Source organism: Periplaneta americana, chromosome 12, assembly GCF_040183065.1.
Source record: "Periplaneta americana isolate PAMFEO1 chromosome 12, P.americana_PAMFEO1_priV1, whole genome shotgun sequence".
In the NCBI taxonomy this organism is placed as follows: Eukaryota; Metazoa; Arthropoda; class Insecta; order Blattodea; family Blattidae; genus Periplaneta; species Periplaneta americana.
In genome coordinates this window covers 9,720,191-9,735,819 of record NC_091128.1, presented here as the reverse complement: position 1 = coordinate 9,735,819, position 15,629 = coordinate 9,720,191, and the positions used below count along the sequence as shown (strand labels likewise).

The window sequence follows — 15,629 nt, the reverse complement described above, 5'->3', positions numbered from 1 at the left end:
AACACAACTACATACAACAATAAAAATTTAAATAAATAAATAATAAAATAAGAACACTGAAAAATAAAGTAAGAAAAGAGACAATGACAAAGTTGTACTAAGACCACACCAATATGCTCGGGTATCTAGTTTAACTGAAAGAGTAGACAACTACAGACAAAAATGGCTAGACCACAAACATCGAATGCCAGCTGAGAGATTACCGAAAAGAGCATTAAATTACAAACCGAAAGGACACAGAAACATAGAGGTAACTAAGTAACCCTAAGTATAGAGTTTGTTGATGGTCTGGCCTTTTAGTCAATGTAACTATTATACATTCAAGGAAATATTATTCTGCTAAAAAGATTAGTAAAAGTTGGTGTTCTAATACATCCTAGCAGCTAAGATGATTAAAAGCAATGATTCTGAACATAAGTATTGAAGAGTTATGGAAAGTTCTGTTGTGAGCTGCAACAATCTGTTCTTCTGGTGACCAGTCAGTGTGTCAACAAAAACATGATCGTGCAAAAAAATTGTAATGCAATTCAGACAGAAATTTTAAAGCTCTAACTTCTTAGTCTGAAAAAGTTTTAAGTTGGAAACATGGTACATAAATACATACACATGTACAAAAACCACTTTTTCGATAAAAGGGATGCTCAAAACGTGTATTTCACAAAATCAATTTGTTTATGGTGTCACAACACATTTTCTTCCTTCACACTTCGTGTAATGATAATGTTGGGATTGTAATCGCCCCACACAGACTGTCCTGTTAGTACCTGACATGGTCGCAGCCCGGCTCCTTGCTGACGCAGTTGACCAGACCCAGGATGCCACTCAGGGGGTCGCCCTGCGACACCAGCACGATCTGACTGTCCGACGAGCTGGACAGCGTGGTCTGCAGCTGTGGCAGCCAGCTGTAGTCGTCCGAGCTGATGCTGATCACGGCTCTGTCACTCACAACCCGCCTCTGTGACAACAACCACATCGTGAGGGCTGGGCTTGGTATGGAGTTCTGCACTCCCGTGAAAGAAAGTACTTTCACGTACAGTATTTTGCAACAATTCAGTTCCTTTAGCTGGTTTAGCATGTTCCGACTGTGCACAGTTTTCTTCCGTCAACTGTCATTCAACAGCACACTGTGAACATAAGCCTCTGCTTCCTGAATCTCACTATAACCCCTAAAGTTAGACATCCGACTAAGCATCTACATTATATTTGACCTCACAGAGGACCCAGCCTGTAGGAAATGTGGGATGGATGTTGAGTCATCACGTCACACTTTGCTGGATTATCCAGGTTTAAGCCACATCTGGCATCGATACCTCAGGAGAGCCATGTTGTCTCCAGAAATGAAACTCAGCAGAATTGTATACTGGGTTGATATCCATATAGTCTGTGGGGCGCAAAATGGGTCATTCCTGCCTAAATGATTCAGTAAATGTCCACGCTCTTATGGAGGAAGCTGAAGGAGAAGAAGTTGCGTTCAATAAGTCTGATATAAGAATAGAAGTGCTGTACTTAGTTATAGAAGCTGCAATTCAATCACACAGAAAAGCCATCAGAAAGGGGGAAGATATTATGTAGTGGCAGTGGCAGTAGCAGCAGTAATGGCAATAATAATAATAATAATAATAATAATAATACTTACTTACCGAAAAGACAAACTATATGATTATGTTTCGTGACGATAATATTGTACGAACAGGAAATTTATCCTTTGAAGAGGTGGAAAAATTCAAATATCTTGGAGCAACAGTAACAAATATAAATGATACTCGGGAGGAAATTAAACACAGAATAAATATGGGAAATGCCTGTTATTATTCGGTTGAGAAGCTTTTATCATCCAGTCTGCTGTCAAAAAATCTGAAAGTTAGAATTTATAAAACAGTTATATTACCGGTTGTTCTGTATGGTTGTGAAACTTGGACTCTCACTTTGAGAGAGGAACAGAGAATAAGGGTGTTTGAGAATAAGGTGCTTAGGAAAATATTTGGGGCTAAGAGGGATGAAGTTACAGGAGAATGGAGAAAGTTACGCAACGCAGAACTGCATGCATTGTATTCTTCACCTGACATAATTAGGAACATTAAATCCAGACGTTTGAGATGGGCAGGGCATGTAGCACGTATGGGCGAATCCAGAAATGACTATAGAGTGTTAGTTGGGAGGCCGGAGGGAAAAAGACCTTTGGGGAGGTCGAGACATAGATGGGAGGATAATATTAAAATCTATTTGAGGGAGGTGGGATATGATGATAGGGACTGGATTAGTCTTGCTCAGGATAGGGACTGATGGCGGGCTTATGTGAGGGCGGCAATGAACGTCCGGGTTCCTTAAAAGTCAGTAAGTAAGTAATACTTACTTAAGGAACCCGGAGGTTCATTAGCACACTCACATAAACCCGCCATCAGTCCCTATCCTGAGCAAGACTAATTCAGTCCCTAGCATTTTATCTCATCTCTCTCAAATTTATTTCAATATTATCCTCTCATCTACGTCTCGGCCTCCCCAAAGGTGTTTTTCCCTCCGGCCTCCCAACTAATCTTAACACTCTAAATTCATTTCTATATTTGCCCATGTGTACTACATGCCCTGATCATCTCAAATGTTTGAATATAATGTTACTAATTATGTTAGGTGAAGAAGTAATTATGTTAGGCTATGATAGCAAATATAGGCTTAATGAAATTATTTTCCTTTTTCCTGAAACATGAGTTACAGTTATGTTGGTTACACCTTTATTCCAGGGAGGTCTTCCATTGTAAATTACAGCAACAAAACAATAAAGAACATTCAAGAAATAAGAAATCTAATAAAAATAAACAACAGAGAAGTCATGTTGGAATGAATACCTGCCCACGTGAGAATTATGGGTAATGAATATCCTGATCAATTGGCTAAGAAAGGTGCCATGATGAAAAGGAAACCAGCAGGACATCTGGAGATGCACAAGCAAATGAAAAAAATCAAACACCAAGGCGTAGCTCAGCAAAGACTTGTTGTGGAAGAATTGTTAAAAGACAAAGCATGCCAGAACATTAGGAACAGAGTCGACCTCTTCAGCATGCCAAGAAAGACTGCAGTGGTTCTATTGAGGTTGCAAAGTGGTAACGATCATCTGTGCAAGATAAACTGTCTACCTAATCTGCGTGCAGCCAACTTGGAGAATGCAAGGACCTGACCAGCAGCAGCCCATCAGCATTGTATTGGGAAGCCAGAGGGAAAATGATGCAGATCAACCAATCTCCAGTGCCTTTGAACTGTTGCACTACTCATATGTAATAATTATTGGGACTGTCAAAATTTAACATTAAATGAAGAAGAACCTTAATTGGAGGTCACCTAAAATCGGGGTTCTACTCTACCTACAGATAATAGTCAATTAAGAAACATACCTGTAATTTCCTCATTGTTGGTTATTATTGCTTGAATAACACAATAGTATGTTCGGTGTGGCTACTTGTTCCCAGTATGTGTTTTGGTTCTTCTTCATAACAGATCATACAAACTGCATTCCAAACCAATAACTTTAAAGTAGTTTGTAACTGCACCTGCCTTCCTCAACAGCAGCAACTTGTGGTTCTCCAAGGTCTTCTCGAAGACGACGTCAAGGTCTGCTTTAACACTCTTGTCTGCATCAGTCTCTCGTGTCAAGATGAACGCCCCATCAGCCAGTGCTTTCACTGCTGTGTCCAGCAGTTTAGTGTCCGACAGAATGTTGGCAGCAATGATGAGTCTGCAGTCCTCTTCTCTTTCCATCTTGCGATATTCCACCTTGATTTGAGAAGACTCCAGATCGGCCACCGAAGGATTGTCTGCACTGGCCATAACTGTTACATCAGCCTGTTGGAAATTTTTAAATCGTGAGATAAATCTGCTTTAAAAACATTTAAGGCAATACTGATCAAGAACTAAATACCTGGTAACTTATTATCCATTATCCCAATGACAGGCCATGTTATCACGTGAAAAAGTTGCCACCACTAACTTCAGTTTTTCGTAAAAGTAGTGTGAATAATGTGGCAACACTGCAGAGTAATGAATTTCTTTAAGAGAGTAGTACGACAAAAAGCGTGAGAAGGTTGCACACTTTTAACCGAACTTGGAGATTGCATTTTGGTAAAAAAAGACGATTTTTTTTTTTCAGTTTACTGAGGATTTTATAAATAACGTTACTGCAAGAGTGAATTTAACAGAATATGCCAATGTAATTCATGTCTATTAATTCGAGAAAACAAATTCTACGAAAATCCTCCAGGTATGGCAATATTACTTGGTCGGCACTAATTCACACTTCTAGGGCTTATGTTCAATTTTGATGATCAGTGATTCACAGTTGTTCAGTGTTTAAATCTTTCATGTTATAAAGTGATACAAGAGAGCTCACATTACGTTCTCAAATGGTGGCAATGTACACTCAATTCCTTCATTTTCATATTTCTTACACATGACTTTACTCAAAATGCTACTCCTTCTCCAAATTTTGTATTATATGCATGATTTTTTGTACGTCTTCTTAAAATTGTGCTTAAGAAAACTTGCCACCAGTATTTCCCTTACACTTCAAGATTTTTCGGGAAAATATAGCATTCGAGGCCTAGGGGTTCATTTCCCTTTCCTTCCTCCTCTTTCTACTTTTCTGTTCCTCGTGCTGACCTGCTATGGCACTAAAATCGTCCTCCAGTGGCTTAAGGAGGGAAAGCTGGTGATCAACAAGATCTCCCAGCTAGGTCCAATGGACCCATCGACCAACAGCAGGTGTGGTCCTGGGGGTTGTGTGTGAATGAAGTAGCCACCAAAACGTTAAAATATGGTGTTCACTTAAATCGGTTACAACTTGCCATTTTCACATGATAATATTTTTGAAAAATATTGGAGTGCAAGAGGTCAAATGACTTTATTGTCAAATGCCTGGCATTAGAAAACAACAACAACATATATTTTGTTTTGCTATACATCACAATTTTTACCGGTTTTTATATTTGACTGCAAAAAAAATGTATATATTTTGTTTCTTAGCTCTTGCAGAATAATCTGAAAATAGTAAGTAGCAAGTTATGTTTCAGGGAGTCTGAAAAGTGTGTGAGGCAAAATTTTGGAATTTGTAGAGGGAATAGTGATTTTTCAAAATACAATTTAAATTTACAAAAATATTAATTGAATAATTCATAAACTGTTGTTCTGTATCAAATGAGATGAAATTTTCTGGAGACGCTATTTACATGCAGCATGATATGTGTACGAATTTTCAAAGATCTAGCTGAAACAGTTGAGAAAATTCAAATTTCACCTCAGTGTATCCTTAAGACTTGCAGTTACACGAATGGTGATGGTGGTGAATTTGTAGACGTTGATAGTAATGATTAAAGTTAATAACGAAAATCGTGATGGTGGTAGAAGTGTTAGTAGTGGTGGTTCACGTTGGTGGTATTTATAGTAGTAGTGGTGGTGGCGCTAATGAAAGTAGCAGCAATGTTGCATGTTGAAAGTGGTGCTCCTGACGTGTCACGTGGTAGTACTGGCCTGTACGAGGGGCAGATCCCCCAGAATGTCCACCACGTGGCCCGCTAGCGGCTCTGTGCCCTGCCCCAGCAGCTCCACCACCTTCACCCTGCTGCCGCTGCTGCCGCTCTGGTTCTCCAGCACCAGGTGCACGCACACACGCACACAGGCCAACAGTTCGAGCCCCGGGGGCTCCGAGTATTCCACGAAGCCGTGGGTCTCCAGCACGGGCTCGCCCTGCGGCCTACGCATGTTGATGGGACTGGCCCTCAGACCACGCACCTCCACGCCCCCCGACTTGACCACGTTCAGCTGTTCGTAGAAGTGCACGGGGAGCACTGCAATGACATGGACGTGCAGAAATATTACCACACAAACAACAAAGTTACTCACGAAATATTCTGCTGAGGGCAATGTGCTGTGTAGTAATAGACTAACTGAACTTGCAAAGTTACTTTGTCCTCTACACTCATTTAATACTATGAACTACCTGTGCTTTGCAGAATTGGGCTGCTTTACTGAGATCACTTGGTATTAAAATTAATTATCTTGATGTGTGACAAATGGTTGAACTTTCCATAAAGTCCTGAGCTTACTCCATGCAGGCACAAGAATATTGTTTTGGTACACAGCATGACAAGGAGTTAAGAAAGAATGTACCAGTACCGGTACGGACGTGACTGAATATAACTGGCAAATGATAGACTGCAAAGCCCATTCCTTCATTTCATAAGAGTGATGCGGCAATTCAGGTGTGACTGCATGGAATTCAAATGATAAATACGTCTTGGACTTCACAGAATGACAAAAGTTTTTGGAAAGATAATCATTTCTTATAATAGGATGCCTGATATTTTTAATTGCTGGTGTACTTTCTGATTCCTTTATATTTTGTAATAAATCTGTTCTATAGTCAATAATTTTGTAGGTAGTTTAAGGGTGAGACAGGTAGTAGTCATTTTTCGGATTTCATTCTCCACAGACAGAAGAAGAAAATGGATACAACCCCAACATAATAGAGAACATAATACGTAAGACAAAACAAAACCACAAAAAACAGAAGAATACAACACAAACACAAGAACACAAAAAATACATCACACTAACATACGAAAACAAAAACACACATAAAATTGCAACCTCATTCAAGAAATTAAACTACAACATCGCATACAGAACAAATAACACTCTACAAAAACATCTCAACACACAAACAAACAAATACAACCACACAGGCGTATACAAACTCAAATGTAACACCTGCAACAACTTCTACATAGGACAGACAGGCACATCGTTCCAAACACGTTACAAAAAACACATCACAGCCATAACAAAATTACAAAACAACTCCACATATGCAGAACACATCACAAATGCCAACCACACCCACAGAGACAACAACACAGACATGGAAATACTGCACATCCAACCAAAAAGCTAGAAACTCAACACACTAGAACAATATGAAATATACAGACACACGAAAACATACCCCAACGAAATTCTCAACACACAGCTCAATTTCAAAACACACACACTCATTGACTCTACACTACGAACGCACCCACACAGGAAACAAGAGGCGCCAAGACCAACAACGACCAGTTCCGAAGATGACCGAAAATAGGTCGAAACATGTTAACAAGGTACGTTAATAATATTTAACACAAGAAAGTTCTTATCATACATATTCCGAAGTGATACAGTGTTAAAAGTTGTGTAATCAAAATCTATAGAAGAAAAAAATTCAGTTATTATGAATGGAGACCATCTGACAAAATTCTCTGCATCTGAAAACTTTCGGCATGAATCTTTGTCAAAATTGTACTGGGAAGCAAGAAGGAGAATGGAGATCATCCAAGATCCTGGACATTAGACTAGTACTTTTCAAATCTTTGCCATTTCAAGTGTTGGGTCAGATATGAAACCTCTACTATCTTCGGCTGCAAACACAGGGGTCATGGTGAAATTAATAACAGAAGAAACAGCAGCCTCACACTTATAATGATGTCCTAAAATGATCACTGTTCTACATCCGGGTGAGAAAATTTTATACTGATAACTTTCGAAGTATAGTTGGGTTTCTCTATTCTTGCAATGGACAAAGTACACAGGGTTTTGAATGAGGTAACTGATTCTTCTCACATATGTCCTTCTCCTCGTCGTTGTTCTGGTCAATCATGGTCCTGATCATAGCTGAGTGCTTCTTGCCGTCGATGGAAATCTTCTTGATGAAGGTTGGCACCGCCAGGGTGCGGGTGTCCTTGTGTAGCAGCTGCATCTGCAAGAGGTTGTCCATGAACGCCACCCAGTTGTTATTCCAGCGAATCTTTCCTACTCGTCCTGTAGAATAGAAAACCAACACCAATCAGAAATGATGATGATGATGATGATGATGATGATGATGATGATGATGATGTTCAGGGTGTGTTGGAGGGGGATTACAAGGGCTCATGCAAGCGTTTTCTTATTTGTTCCGAGCTCTTTATTAAAACATCTCACGAGAAAAAATCAATAAAATAAAAGTATTTTTCTGTGTAACTTAACTATCTCCTAGTCTACATCCTGCTTAAGCAATCGATTGAAAATACAGGGATTTAGTAGCTTTTCCACTGCTTGTTGGAGACCTATAATTTATTACGAATTCCGAGTATTCTTGAAGGATAACTTAATATGAAAGAACAATGCCCTTTGCTATTAGCTATAGCATAAAGAGAATAGCAATTTCTATCACCATAAGCAGCACGGAAGCTGAAATGGACTTTAGTGTAATGAATGACATTGTCACTGGTGAGAGAAATAAGCTTACAGTCTCCCATTTGTTCAGTTTAATGACTATTAAAATTATCGGCAAACCTATGAAAGAATGGGAGCTGGTCCAGTTTGTGCTATCCTATCATCGCCTCACTACTGACACTCGAGTGCGTCCCACAGCTGAGCTGAACCCATTGGTGAATGAAATGGCAATTTGGAGCTTATTCCAGAGGTAAATTGCCACTACCACTACCAGTACTACTAGTACTACTTGTATCAAATGGGGGGAAGCTATATCTTCCGAGTTGAGGACATCTAAAGGGCTGAGACAAGGATGTGGAATGTCGCCATATTTATTTAAGATTTACTTGCTAATGTCTCTTGTAGGTATATGGGAATTCGGATAGAAAATAGTGCTATTCAGTCAATACTCTTTGCAGACGGCCAAGCGATTATCGCACAAGATCAGGTTGACGTGAAATTCATGATGAGAAGTAAATTGATTGTTATATCTCAGGGGATTAAATATAAATTTCAAGAAGACAGAATATCTAGTCATTGGTAGCGAGGGTAGGGGTCTGAATTTCTTGGAAGGCACAGCCAAGGCAGTAGATAATTTCAAATATCTGGGATCCATTCTTCACCAATCAGGGACAGTGAGAAAGAGGTTAAGTTGTGTAATTCAAGCCCGCATCACTACTAAACAACTCAGTGGAGTACTATGGAGCAGTAACATCAGACAAGAAATGAAAAAAATACTTAACCTAACTGTGGAGAATAGCTTGGGCACTAACAGCAATGGAAATGGGTGGTCTGCGCTGGCCCCTCCTTCAGAAAGTACGAAACGACTCCATTATGGAGAAACTTAACATCCAAGAAAACGTGGCTGATAATCTGGAATGTCGAAAGCTTTGATGGTTTAGGAATGTCCAAAATACGATGGCTCAAAAATATATTAAATTGGTCTCCTCCAGGAAGAAGGAAGAAAGGACGCCCATGGTTTATGTGGAGAAGAGGACTTGTTGAGGGCATGCGAGCCAGATGACTTGAAGATGGTTCCTGGGATGATAGAGATAAATGGAAGAGAGGAATCAAGGGCGTCAACTGAAAGTGGAAAGCTGTTCAAAGTAAAGTATTATTATTATTATTATTATTATTATTATTATTATTATTATTATTGTGTATGATTGTGAAACTTGAACTCTCACTTTGAGAGGGGAACAGAGATTAGGGGTGTTTGAGAATAAGGTGCTTAGGAAAATATTTGGGGCTAAGAGGGATGAAGTTACAGGAGAATGGAGAAAGTTACACAACACAGAACTGCAAGCATTGTATTCTTCACCTGACATAATTAGGAACATTAAATCCAGACGTTTGAGATGGGCAGGGCATGTAGCACGTATGGGCGAATCCAGAAATGCATATAGAGTGTTAGTTGGGAGGCCGGAGGGAAAAAGACCTTTAGGGAGGTCGAGACTTGATGGGAGGATAATATTAAAATGGATTTGAGGGAGGTGGGATAGGATGATAGAGAATGGATTAATCTTGCTCAGGATAGGGACCAATGGCGGCCTTATGTGAGGGCGGCAATGAATCTCCAGGTTCCTGAAAAGCCAGTAAGTAAGTAAGTAAGTATTATTATTATTATTATTATTATTGATGTTGTTGTTGTAAAGTAACCATTGTGTTCCCCTTCCCCTGCTCCGTATCTCTGTGCTGGCAATTAAATCTCACTCTTTTCTTCTTTCTTTTTTTTGCGATTCTTTTGTTAAATTATTTCCAGCACATCCATGATGATGATGATGATGATGATGATGATGATAATCATGATGAAGATGAAAGATGCATGGGAAGGTGGACGGAAGGACGTGTGCATGGATAGACTGAGTGGGTAGTTTGATGGATGGATGGGTGAACAGCAAAAACTGTGAGTAGATGGATTGGTGGATGGTTAGGTCCATGCGTGGATAGAAGAAAGCATAAGTGGATAAAAAATGAGTAACCGTTGTTGCCCCCTTCTTCTCCTCCGTATCTCTGTGTTGGCCAACCCACTCTGAATTAACGGGTGAAAAGGGCAAAAGGATAACCGAGTGCACAGGTGGCTGACGAGATGGACAGGCAGGCAGATAGGTGGGTAGATTTGAGTAGACAGTCAGACAGAGAGAGATAAGGTTACTTTAGATTGTATAGATTATATTGGTTAGGATAGCATAGGACAGATAGATAGGCGAGCAGGCAGACAGACAGACTTACAGATCAACAGACAGACAGAGAAAAAGATAGCTGGATAGATGGGTACCGTTTGTGGGTGAGGATATTCATATTAATATTAGGTACCCTCCACAAAACTGGCTTCATTTATACACTGACGGATCCTTGATCTCCGGAGAACAAGGTACCGGTGCAGGTGTTACGTGCTGTCTCTTCTCACTTTATAGATCTCTTGGGTATGGAACAACAAGTTTTGATGGAGAAATCATTGCAATAAGCGAAAGTGTCAGGAATCTTCTATGCCACATCAATAAATTTAGGAATGCAGTTATATTGTCAGACTCCAAAGCAGCTATTCTCTCAATAGTCTCTAAACACACACCTTCATCTCAAACAGCAGAAATAACTAAAATGCTCTCTCAATTAATAGCACTCAATAAAAGAATTGTATTCCAATGGATACCATCCCATTGTGGAATCCTGGGAAACGAGAATGCGGATGCTTTAGCAAAGAAGGGCAGCACTGCTACTTACAGACCTGTTACTAAATCTACGTATTACTCTGTGAAGAGATTTATTAAATCTACATACTTAGACTTAATGTTTAGGTGAGGTGTTTGGACTTTTTCCATTGCTGGTTGTCACAATCAAAAAATTAAGATACAACGTTTCGAAGGGTGGTTCTCCCTTCATCTTCAGGTGGAAGGAAGGAGAGAAGAGAAAAAACCTATTGTTGGGATCGTTATGTACAGCTATTCTGTATGACTGATCGTCGATTCCTGGCTTCGGTGGAGATTATAATTAAGAAAGACCCGAAGTCATTTGCAGTATGTTGTCACTAAAACCAAACGGGATAAAGAAGATGGGCGTGAAATGGCTAACAATTGATGAAAGACACACAAAAGGAGGGGTGGGGAACTGAAAAAATGAATAAGTGTTATGATACCTTCCACCTGAAGACGAAGGGAGAACCACCTTCGAAACGTTGTGTCTTAATTTTTTGATTGTGACAACCAGCAATGGAAAAAGTCCAAACCCCTCACCTAAATATTAACAATCCACCATTGCTTTCCAACCCCTCATTTAGATCATACTTAGACTTCAACAAACAAAATTTGATAACACAATCTCAAGGGAAAAAATGGAACTCTCTGCATCATAATCCACAGTTAATTCCCGATTTACCACGAAAATCGTCTGTAGCTGCATTTAGATTGGCAACAGGCCATGACTGTTTGGCCAAACACCTGCATAGAATTGGAATATATCAGTCCCCTAACTGCCCATTGTGCAACTCAAACCAAGAAATGGATTCGGAACACCTCAAAATCTGTGCTTCAGTGGCTGACCCTGATAATATCTTTGAAAAATATTGGAGTGCAAGAGTCAAATGACTTTATTGTCAAACGCCTGGCATTAGAAAACAACAACGACATATTCACGGATGTTCAAAGCCTCATCTCACCTGAGCAGTCTGCGGACACGATGCTGCGGAAGACGCCTTTGTAGTGGTAGCCCCGCAGCCTCAGCTCCTTGTAAATGTCTCGTGACGTCAGCTGCAGCTCGTCGTCACAGCAGGCCGGTGCCGGGGGCTCCAGCTCCACCATGTCTTCAGAGATGTTGTCACTCAAGTAGAAGGAGCCAGTCACCACAGCTGTCTTGCCTTCCACCACTTCGAAGTTGCCGCTGACCTTCTGCACCATCACCACCAGTTCAACAGCCCCTGCGTCAAAGTTTACAATCAAAGTGATTCTGAACTCAGTGTACGAATTCCGTGTACAAACTGTATGGCATGTTTTCTGCAAAACGTAGTCGGAACAGATCAACTACTTCATTAATGTTTACAAGAAATATAATTTTGGTCTCATGGACAATGGGCCTTCGTACCTAAAATGCTTTGCTTCAGCAACTGTCTACACCCGTATATGGGAAGAAGATGAAGAAGGTTGCAGCGAACTAAAGGTACGGTCACACGTCGCTACTTTTGCTGCGCAACTTTTGTACTGCAGCTGCAAAAGTTGCGTGTCGTGTTCACACGTAAGCCAAAAGTAGCGCACTGCACGCTACTTTTCGTGCTGCGCAACCCGAGTGCTGCAAAAGTTGCAACTGGAGGTTGCGAGTCTGTTCACACGCAAGGCACTACTTTTGCAGCCGCAGTCATGCTGCAGGTTTCCATCTCTGTGTTGACTTCTCAATATACAATTTGTGGTTATGTTCACATTATTAAGAAACTCATGCGAAAGCTTTTCAGAAATTGACATTATTTTTACTATAAAGCTTTTAAAAACGCCTATATACTTAAATGATAACCAACAGCATATTCACGTAATCAATGTTGACAACCCTCCTGTTTGGAACTACGCTACGGAAAATTAAAAAAATGAATTATATCGTCAGCAATTATGCTCAGACTGTGTTGTGTATTTAATAACTGTTACAAATAATTTATTTTCATCACATCTAACATTAAAATATATCCAAACAATAAAAAGTATCATTGGCACATTTGGGTGGTAACACTGGTCGCAACCGCAGCAAAAGTTTCAACAAAACCGATATCAAAATTGCTGCGGCTGCTACCGTGAGAACCCTGTTCACACGTCGCTACTTTTAAGTTGCGCGCAGCATGGAAAAGTAGCGGGCAGCAGGTTCGGCAGCCGCTACTTTTCGGGTTGCACCGTTGTTCACACGTCGCAGTACGAGAGTTGTACAGTTTTTTGTACTGCAGCGCTGCAAAAGTAGCGATGTGTGACCGCACCTTAATCCCTTCATAAGCTGTTGTGAAGAGTGATGATGACGATGACGGAGCGTTCGTGACAAGTGCTAACGCACTGGTCGGTTCTTACATTCAGGTGGCTTGGATTCGATTCCCAGCCAGATTGTGATGGAATCTGTAGTGGACAAAGGAGACAATGCAGAGGGTTTTTTCTCGGAATACTCCCGTTTCCCTCTATCATATCACCACCACTCTCCACTCCATTTACACTTCCCTTCTTTCATTAACATCATTTTCATTTCTTTTTCTTTCCCCCATTTCGGGCTTGCAACAATCAATGCAGAGTCGGCTGCAGGCCGCCACTGATCTTGAACTCCGTGGTAAGTGGTCATTAGTTGCTAGTGGTAGTGCTATGTATAGTGGACTCTCCTCTGGGCTCATTTAAAGTTTGTGTGACTGCAAACTGTATATATTTTTGTGCGGCTTTACTTTGTTTATAGTGTTTCTCTCTCTCTCTCTCTCTCTATTTCTTGTGTAGCTTTACTTTGTATAGTGTATTTTTTTTTCTGTTTATTTCTATTATTGTATTTGTATTCCTGGTGTTGTGGAAGAGAAGGCCTGATGGCCTTAACTACACCAGAATAAATAAATAAATAAATAATAATAATAAGTAATAAATAAATATGATATCCAGTGGGACTGTGGATAAGGAACAGCGGCGATGCCTATGTGGGAAGATAAAGAGATTCTACAGGTTATAGAGGAGTTTGGGGGTAGCGAGGGCAGCCCCAAGCTGTGCCCTCCCCTTAAGAGGACTAGTATAGTAGAGTATAGTTTAACGACGATGATGAAAACAGTCACACTCTGCCCTACCGTCTTTGGGGATGGTGGTGGCCCTCTGGAAGCACACGTTCTCGAAGCAGATGCACATCTCAGTGTGCACCATGCCCAGCAGCATTTTGATAGTCATCCACACCAGCTCCTGCACACAAAGATCGCGAATCAGAGAATGGACAACACGATACAAAATGAATAGGAGAGAGCGGCATGTAAGAAAAGTATGAAACAAATAACATATATTATATATATGATGTATGTATGTATGTAGTATGCCTTTGTATCTCAGCTTGCAGAGTGGTGGCTTACAATGGCTGCAGAAAATCATACTTGTGGTGTGTGAAGACTATGCTCTGGAGAGTGTTCTCAGGGCTCACCCATTTCCCGTGATCATTCTTATTTCACTATTTATCATCATCATTTCAATAGTATCTACCAAAGATGGCACGGTGTGATGTAGTATTATGACTGGTGCACATATGACATCAGCCTGAGGAGGCATAGTACACTCTCAGGGCACTCTAGAAGGACTTCCCCATAGTCTTAAGCCTAGCCTACATAGCTGATATGATGAAAGAGTAATGGAATGGAGAAAAATTCTCTCCGGCGCCGGGATTTGAACCCGGGTTTTCAGCTCTACATGCTGACGCTTTATCCACTACGCCACACCGGATTCCACCCCAGCGTCGGAAGAATCGTCTCAGTTTTTAGTTCCAACTCTTGGGTTCCCTCTGGTGGCCGCCCTCTGCACTACATCATGGATATCTATGAACCTAGGACCGAAGTCCACACATGTGCTGAGGTGCACTCGTAATGAGTGACTAGTTGGCCGGGATCCAACGGAATAAGCGCCGTCTTAAATCACGAAGTGATTTACGCATATCATATATTATTTCAATGTACCGAAGTAATATGATATTTCCATGCAGATATTCTGCGTCATCATACGATGAAAGAGTAATGGAACGGAGAAAAATTCTCTCTGGCGCCGGGAAATATCATATGTACTTCGAGTATATTATAATAATATATATGATATGCGTAAATCACTCGGATCCCGGCCAACTAGTCACTCATTACGAGTGCATCTCAGCACATGTGTGGACTTCGGTCCTAGGTTCATAGATATCTATGACGTAGTGCAGAGGGCGGCCACCAGAGGGAACCCAAGAGTTGGAACTAAAAACTGAGACGATTCTTCCGATGCCGGGGTGGAATCCAGTGTGGCTTAGTGGATAAAGCATCAGCACGTAGAGCTGAAAACCCGGGTTCAAATCCCGGTGCCGGAGAGAATTTTTCTCCGTTCCATTACTCTTTCATCGTATGATGACGCAGAATATCTGCATGGAACTACATAGCTGAGTCACGATATGTATAGACCTCTTCCTCCTATACCACTGTATAGCTCTCTGAATAACTGTGTGAGGTACTAGGAGAGTTCTTGTAACATATTGCTGTTTACGTTCATTCTCAATCAGTGCCTCTAACCTACAGTGACTATATTACAAAATTTGAGAGATGATAGAAGTCATCGATATGAACAACTTTCATATAGGAACCTATGTCCGGAAACGTTCTGTTTCGTAGTTACAAGCGTAGATATGTTAGTCAGTGT

At 40.7% G+C, this 15,629-nt stretch overlaps 1 pseudogene; it reads right to left on the bottom strand.

Annotated features, from left to right (window-relative positions):
• Positions 1-15,629, bottom strand: part of LOC138709937 (fatty acid synthase-like) — a 64,134-nt pseudogene that overhangs the window by 23,528 nt on the left and 24,977 nt on the right.